This window comes from Pelodiscus sinensis, chromosome 4, assembly GCF_049634645.1.
Source record: "Pelodiscus sinensis isolate JC-2024 chromosome 4, ASM4963464v1, whole genome shotgun sequence".
Classification (NCBI taxonomy): domain Eukaryota; kingdom Metazoa; phylum Chordata; order Testudines; family Trionychidae; genus Pelodiscus; species Pelodiscus sinensis.
Genome location: NC_134714.1, coordinates 19754598 through 19763151, shown reverse-complemented (window position 1 = coordinate 19763151; position 8554 = coordinate 19754598).

Below are 8554 nucleotides of genomic sequence, written 5' to 3'. Positions count from 1 at the left end.
CCCCGCCTTCAAATCTCCCTTCCCCGTTCCCCCTCAGAGACATGATGTGTCAGGAGGTGTCCGTGCTCCTCGCGAAGGGAGCAATAGAGGAGGTTCCCCCACACCTGCGGGGAAGGGGATTCTACTCCCAATATTTTGTTGTCTCCAAACCAAAGGGAGGGGTCTGTCCCGTCTTGGACCTCAGAAATCTGAACAAGGCGGTCATAAAACAAAAATTCAGAATGGTGACCTTAGCCTCAGTCATCCCAGTGCTACAGTTAGGAGACTGGTACGCGACTCTCGATCTCAAGGACGCGTACTTCCACGTGGCGATCAGAACCAGCCACGGGAGGTTCCTCAGGTTTATGGTGGGTCAACACCATTTTCAGTTTACGGTTCTCCCTTTTGGTTTGTCTACAGCACCAAGGGTATTCACCAAATGTATGGCTGTGATTGCGGCGTCTCTCCGCAAGCGAGGGGTGCACGTGTTCCCGTACCTCGACGATTGGCTAATCCGAGGTCGCTTGTACGATCAGGTGAAGGCTCACATGGCACTCCTGAAGGCCCTCTTTGTAAAGCTTGGGCTTATGTTAAACGACGAGAAGTCGCTCTTAACTCCTTCCCAGCGCACAGAATTCGTGGGGGCCCTCTTCGATGCAAGGGTAGCAAGAGCGTTCCTCCCCAGGAGCAGGTTCCTCTCTATAGTGGAGCTGATTTTCAGGGTTAACCTGGTCCCCTATCACGACCCCTCGGGTCTGCTTGAGGCTCCTGGGCCATATGGCGGTGTGCACGTACACGGTGCGCCACGCCAGAATGAGGATGAGGCCTCTGCAGGCTTGGTTGGCAACAGCCTTCAGCCAGTCCCGGGGTCTTTGGGATTCGGTCATAACAGTGCCCCCAGAGATCCTAGCCTCCCTACAATGGTGGACCCAGGAGACTGTGGTGTGCAGTGGGATACCTTTCAATGCCCCTTCCCCCTCCCTCACGCTGGTCACCAATGCCTCCGACCTAGGCTGGGGAGCACACCTGGGGCGGCACAGGACTCAGGGTCTGTGGTCCCCCTCGGAATGGACCCTTCATATAAATGTCCGGGAATTGCGAGCGGTGAGGAGAGCCTGCGAAGCCTTCCTGCCGAGACTCTCCCACCGCTCAATCCTGGTTCGTTTGGACAATACAGCAATGGTGTTTTACCTCAACAAGCAGGGGGGAGCCCGGTCACCTCCTCTCTGCAGAGAGGCTCTGCTACTCTGGCACCTGTGTGTGAAACACGATGATATGCCACAGGCGGAGTACCTTCCGGAGTGCAAGAATCTGTTAGCAGACACGCTGAGCAGATCCTTTGGAGCCCACGAGTGGTCGCTCAAGGACTCGGTTCTGCATCAGGTTTTCCGCAGGTGGGGCTATCCCCTCATAGACCTGTTTGCCTCGGCACACAATGCAAAGTGCCAGAACTACTGTTCCCTACTGGGACTGGGGAAATTTTCCCTGGGGGATGCCCTAACTGCCATGTGGCCAGAGGGCATTCTGTATGCTATTCCCCCGTTTCCCCTAATTTCCAGGGTTTTGACCAGGGCACGGACTTTTCGGTCCACGATCATTCTGATAGCCCCTAGATGGCCCAGACAATTCTGGTTCCCCATCATGGTGGACATGCTCACCAAAGACTCAATAGCTCTCCCTCCAGTCCGGGACCTGCTGACTCAGCCTTGGGACGGGGGGACCATGATTCACCCGAATCTCAGATCTCTCCACCTAACGGCCTGGTTTATCCATGGCTGAACCAACCAGAAAGGGAATGTTCCCAAGAGGTTCAGATGGTGCTCCTCAATAGCAGGAAACCCTCTACCAGACGGTCTTACGCTGCCAAGTGGCGGCGTTTCTCGTCTTGGGCATCCCGAAGAGGAGTGTACCCATCTTCGGTCCCTATCCCAACTATCCTAGACTATCTTTTCCAGCTTCGGTCCAGTGGCCTTTCCTTTTCTTCTATCAAAGTCCATGTGGCATCCCTCTCCGCTTTTCATGTCGGTACGGCAGGAGTTTCCCTTTTTTCTGAGCCGGTGGTTAAAAGGTTTCTTACCGGTCTGGAAAAGCTGTACCCCTCAGTGAGAGCCCCGCTTCCCTCCTGGGATCTCAATGTGATCCTGCACAGGCTTATGTCACCCCCTTTCGAGCCGTTGGCTACGTGTTCCCTGAAGCACCTCTCGTGGAAGGTCGCTTTCATCGTGGCCATTACGTCTGCTCGAAGGGTTTCTGAACTAAGGGCGTTAACCTAACCATTGATCCGCCCTACCTCGTTTTTTCTCATAACAACGTGAGGCTCCGGCGTCACCCAGCTTTCCTCCCAAAGGTGGTGTCACCTTTCCACCTGTCCTAGGAGATTTATCTCCCGTTTTTTTTCCCGAAGCCCCACGCCTCCCCTAAGGAGCGGGTGCTTCACTCCCTGGACGCTAAGTGAGCGCTGGCGTTCTACATTGAGAGGACCAAGCCTTTTCGCAAATCCCAACAGTTGTTTATTGCTTTTGGGGACAGGGTAAAAGGGTCTCCTATTTCAACGCAAAGGTTGTCTAACTGGGTTGCACAATGTATCAAAGAGTGTTATCAACTGGCTGGTAAAACGCCACCCAGGGTAAAAGCACACTCTACCAGGGCGCAGGCGTCCTCGGTAGCACTTGGTGCTCAAGTACCAATTACGAAAATGTGCAGGGCAGCCACATGGTTGTCCCTTCATACTTTTATGGCGCACTATGCGCTAGCACAGCAGGCCAGGGAGAACACAGGTGTGGGCTCTGCAGTCCTCAAATCTGTGATGTAAATATGTTGAGTTGTCGTTGTTATTGCGTGCCTCTGTGTGTTGACTTGTTCAAATAAATTTGTTCTGTTCACCTTTTTTCATAACTCTGGTGGTCTGACTGCTCCGACCCCTCCTCCGTGGGGTTAGCTTGGTAGTCACCTACTTCGAATGGACATGAGCAACCACTCGAAGAAGAAATGAACGGTTACTCCCACCCTACCTCCCCTTCGTCGGAGTGTCCGGCAAGGAGGAACTGAGGTGGGGCAGCGCCGGCAGGGGTACTTATGCCCCGCCATGGCGGCGCCACTCTGGGGGCGCCCTGCCGGCGTTACGGGTACCGCTAGGGAAAACGCTCTGGAAGACGCGGTGCGCACACCTACTTCGAATGGACATGAGCAACACATCTCAAAGAACAACAGTTACAGGTAAGTAACCGTTCTTTTCTCACTCCAATTATCACCCGGTGCAGAAATATCTGTGCCTTTGACTCATTGTAGCTTTATGCATCCAGTGGCCATGCCCCCCTTGGGGTCCACACACATGGATGCCATCACCCATGCTTATGCTGCACAGTGGAAATACTGGAGCGCATGGGCTTATGTCTACAAAAAGACATTCAAAAAAGAAATATATTCAGTCCACACCCTCTCCTCCACCTCAATCTCCGTCACCATAGAGGAAACATCATGAAACCACTGATCCACAAACTCATGAGTCAGGCTCAAACACATCTCCTGATACAAATTCATCTTCCTCACCCGACGATGCAGTCATGCCACCGCCTCCAGCCACAACTGATGATTTTACTCCCTTTCAGGATTTCTTTAAGAGGTTTGCAGCTGACTTGAATATCGCTATGGAGGAGGTGCAGGAGACACAGCATTATCTTACCAATATCCTCCAAACCACACCATCGGCCAAGATTGCTTTGCCCATTAATCCAGCTATCATGGAGCCTGCCAAAACTGTGTGGCGGATAGGAAATACTACTGTAACCCTTCTGCCAGGCCGAGTTAATAGCAGCAAGGGCCGGGTTCAGTACCTAGGGGTCCCCTCCGAATCATGTAATGCAACACCGGCTTGAGCCCCCACCCAGTGACCTGGGAAATCTTTCACACACGCCTGGGCACCTCAAAGAGGCAATTCTTCCCCTCTCGCAAGCAGAGCCTTGGTATAGCAGCAAATCTTTAATCACATGAGGCAACTGACATCAGCATTAAATTGGGAAAACACCACAGCTAGGATTCATAGACCAAACCATGAGCAAAGTCCGTCCCCAGCCCAGAATCGCCCGAAGTCCCCAAAATTCTAACACCCCAAGAATCTCTTGAGTCCAGCAGCCCAAAATCACCCAGAGTCTGACACTCCAAAAGTCTCTGTCCCTGGTCAGTGCCGCCCGAGGGTTCAAAAGTTTACCTGCAAGGTTTTTATCTCCCAACTTGGGTGGAGCAGGGGCGTGGGGAGGCATACCTGGGTGGTCGACAAATGCCTTTGATGTCGTCCAGACTACCACGCTGAGCCGACAAACAGCTGATCGGCTCAGCACGGCAGCTATGTAAATTTAAATGAAGCGGCGATTATTTAAATCACCGCTTCATTTTCCTATGCCTGGTAGCCTAATCTACATGCCTCTGGCGACAGAGGCATGTAGTCTAGACGTACCCTAAAAGTCCCAATTCTTTTTGTCTATCTGCATAGGTCGCATTTTCTAGACTTCTAATAATTTTTGCTGCTCTTCTGTGGATCCTCTCCATTTTCTCCACATCTTTCCTGAAATGTGGCACTCAGAACTGGACACCGTACCCTAGTTGAGGCCTAATCAGCAAAGAGTAAGGGGGAAGAATCACTTCTCATTTATTACAACGGTCCTCCCAATGCTTCCCAGAATCATGTTTGCTTCTTTTGAAACAGTGTCACACCATTGATTCACATTTAACTCGTAACCTACTATGACCCCTATATCCCTTTCTGCAGTACTCCTTCGTAGACATTCACTTTCCATTTTGTGTGTGTGAAACTAATTGTTTGTCTCTAAGTGGAGAATTCGCATTTGTCCTTATTGGGATTTCCAGACAACAGGGCTACATCTAGACTAGCATGATTTTCCGGAAAAAGTTTTCCGTTAAAAGCATTTTTGGAAAAGAGCATCTAGATTGGCACGGACGCTTTTCCGCAAAAGCATTTTTTGCGGAAAAGCGTCCGTGGCCAATCTAGGAGTGTGTCAAGACTACAGAGTTTTTTGTCGACAAAGTGAATTTTTGTCGACAAAACTATACCTGCGTCTACACTACCGCTGAGTTCTGTCGACATAACGTCGACAGAACTCAGCAGTTTTGTCGATGCTGGTAAACCTCCTTTTACGAGGCATAACGCCTTTTGTCGACAGAGTTCTGTTGACAGAAGGTGTTATTGCATCTAGGGTTGTGTCTAGACTACAGGGTTTTGTCGACAAAGCAGCTTGCTTTGTCGACAGAACTGAATGTAGTCTAGACGCTCTTTGTCGACAGAAGCTTTGTCGACAGTATCTGTCGACAAAGCTTCTGTCGACAAAAGCCTGTAGTCTAGACGTACCCTAAATGCGCTTTTCCACGAAAAAGCCCCGATCGCCATTTTCGCGATCGGGGCTTTTTTGCGGAAAACAAATTTCAGCTGTCTACACTGGTCCTTTTGCGCAAAAGGGACTTTTGCCCGAAGGGGCGCAGCATAGTATTTCCGCAAAAAGCACTGATTTCTTACAGTAGGAAGTCAGTGCTTTTGCGGAAATTCAAGCGGCCAGTGTAGACAGCTGGCAAGTTTTTCCGGAAAAGCGGCTGATTTTCCGGAAAAACTGGCCAGTCTAGACGCAGCCCAGAAGTTCAGTCTGTACTATTCTTCTTGCAGAAAAAAGTGAAAACCTAGCTTAATTTTCAGATTCTGTGGTGATCTTTTTCAGCGCTAGCAATTAAGTAAACTAAGCGAATCTGATGTGGATATTCTTGAGGTAATATTAAGATGCAATGCTGCTTTGACAGTCTCCTTACAATTTGATCCCTGCTGTAAATTCTTACTGTCCTCTAATGTATGAAAATGGAATAGCAAGGCAATTTCTCCAATATGAAATATATTCTGAAACCTATGAAAAAACTGCATAGAGTTTTGTATTGTTTTAGACAAAATCTATATTTAGGAGATCAATGAAGAATAAAATTGAAAGGTCAATAATGGAAGTTTCTTTTACCCTGTTGTTGTTTGTCCAGATTTTAACAGTCTATTTCTTGTTGGTTAACTTTTGAAGGTCAAAAAATCCAACATACTTACGAATTTTCTCTGTTAATTTTTAGTTTGCCAGGTGTGACGGCGCGTTGGGGTTCCCCGTCTCCTGCACCCCGAAATGGCACAAACAGACTGTACCAGCCAGTGGAATTGAGGGTGGTTTATTGCTCCTCCAGCACAGCGCAGCACAGATGTAATCTGGTTACAGGAACTGGGCTAGGATGCCTCAGGCCCCCTTGAGATGGGGGAGACTGGGCCCCTAAAACTCCAGCTCCTCTCCCTAGGCTGTCTCATCCATCCTCACAGACAGCCACCAACCAACTAACCCACTTCCAGCCCTGCCCCCCAGCCAGGGCCGCATTCACCTTCCTTTGTTCCTCTCCATCGGGGGTGTCTGGCCACTGGTTCAACAAGTTTGTCCATACCTCTGCCTAGTGAGGTTTTCCCTGCTGGGTCTTGCTCCAGACAGCAGAAGTCACCACAGCCCAGCAAGTACCCCCACTACGTCACACCAGGATAGACATTCTAGTTCATTTTTAATTAATTTTGGCAGATTTAATTTATCCAACTGATTCTGTGCTACTGAAGTAAGTTGTAAATGGAATAATTTGAAGGGAGAAGAAAGGATCGTTTAAGTACATTTTGGAAGTGTTTACTTCTCGCTTGTCTTCATTTGACAATTGTTTTCTTTTTATGCATCTTCTCTTCTGAAGTAACATTCCTCTCAGTATTCAATATTTCTGTTGTGCACGTTCACAATATTCTATGTTGTACCCTAATTCTGCACGTATTCAAATGTAATAATATTAACCGTATCCCATTTCTCAATTTTGTATTGGTGACCACAGGAGATATCCTGTCCATGGGATTGTTCGGAGCGGCCACCCCAGCCCTGTGCTTTGGGGAGCCCCATGGCAGCCACCTCACTCATCCTAATGGACAGGATCCCTGGGGCCCAGAGCAGTCTGGGAGATTACCTACAAGGGGCCCGCCTGAGTGAAACCGAATGCAGAAGGCTGGGAGACGGACAGCAGATTGAGCGGAGCAGGCTGCCAAGTCACTCTGGCTCCTGCCACACCAAGATGAGTGCAAAAGAGGCCACCCCTTGCTACTGCCCCACAACAGGTCCTTCCTGCCATATCTTTACACTAGACATTCCCTAATAATTCCATTGTTCACATCACTCAGGGGAGGGGTCTTCGGAAAACAGCGTCTAGATTGGCACGGACGCTTTTCAGAAAAAGCACTTTTTGCAGAAAAGCGTCCGTGGCCAATCTAGACGCGCTTTTGCGCAAAACAATTCTCAGCTGGCCCTTTTACGCAAAAGTATTGCACGAAAGGGCCTTTTTCCCGAACGGGAGCAGCATAGTATTTCTGCAAAAAGCACTGATTTCTTACAGTAGGAAGTCAGTGCTTTTGCAGAAATTCAAGCGGCCAGTGTAGACAGCTGGGAAGTTTTTCGGCAAAAGCAGCTGATTTTCCGTAAAAACTGGCCAGTCTAGACACAGCCCTGGAGTATGGCATCCAGTTCTGGGCCCACCCACTACAGAAGGGATATGGACATAGTGGAGAGAGTCCAGCAAATATTATTTGCTGTACACCTTTCATCATGTGCATAATATTGTTAAACTGTTTCCCCAAAACACAAAAAAATTTAACAAACTCTGCCTTCCACCCTGCCCAAAGAGAGAGCCAGTCCCACCTGGGAGGAGACACCGGCCCGGTAGGAAGCAGTGCCACTGGGCCAGTTCACTCCCGTACTAGGGGCGAGTTCTCCTGCTGCAGGAGATGCGGGAAGTATGAAGGCTGATCCTGTCATCCCCTCGCCCCCAACCAGAGGAAGCCTCCCCCATGTCTTTGAGTGGGCAATTTCTGGGACTGGCATCTCCAGCAGATGCCCAGTTACCAGTATCATAGCAGGGAAATGTAGGAGGTTGTGAGGAGGCAGCCGGCATATCATGGAAATCAGTTCAAGCTGAGCCCTCTGCAAGGGCACCTCTGTTTGAGTCAGGCGAGGCTTTCTCCAGCCAAGAGATATGGCACGAGATCAAACTTAGTCCCTCCTTTCTCCCTATTCAAAAGCCAACTTCAGGAGGCGAGGAGGGCCTCATCACAATTAGGGATGTTAAAAATTGTGAAACGTTTATCTGTTATACATTTACATGTAGCGTGAGGAGGGCTGGTGGGAGCATAAAAGCTGACTCCCCGTGAGCACTGGGTCCCACTTTATTCTGTCACCCCTTGCCAACTCTGATAGGCAACAATGCAGAGAGGCAGATGGGTTTGCAGGAGCTGGCATGCATAGAGAGCCATCTTGAAAGCCGACTTCCTGCATATATTGACTCCCACCTACTCCCTGAGCTTCTGCCTTTCACTCTATCAGAGGTAGTGGTGGGGGAGGCAGTTCCAGGGGAGCTTGTACACAACACGAGCCTGCTTAAAAGTCTGCTCTCCATATGTACCAGTTTCTGTCTGCCCCCCACTCCACCTAGCTCTGCTGCCTCAGTGGGAGGCAGTGGGGGGAGGGAGCAG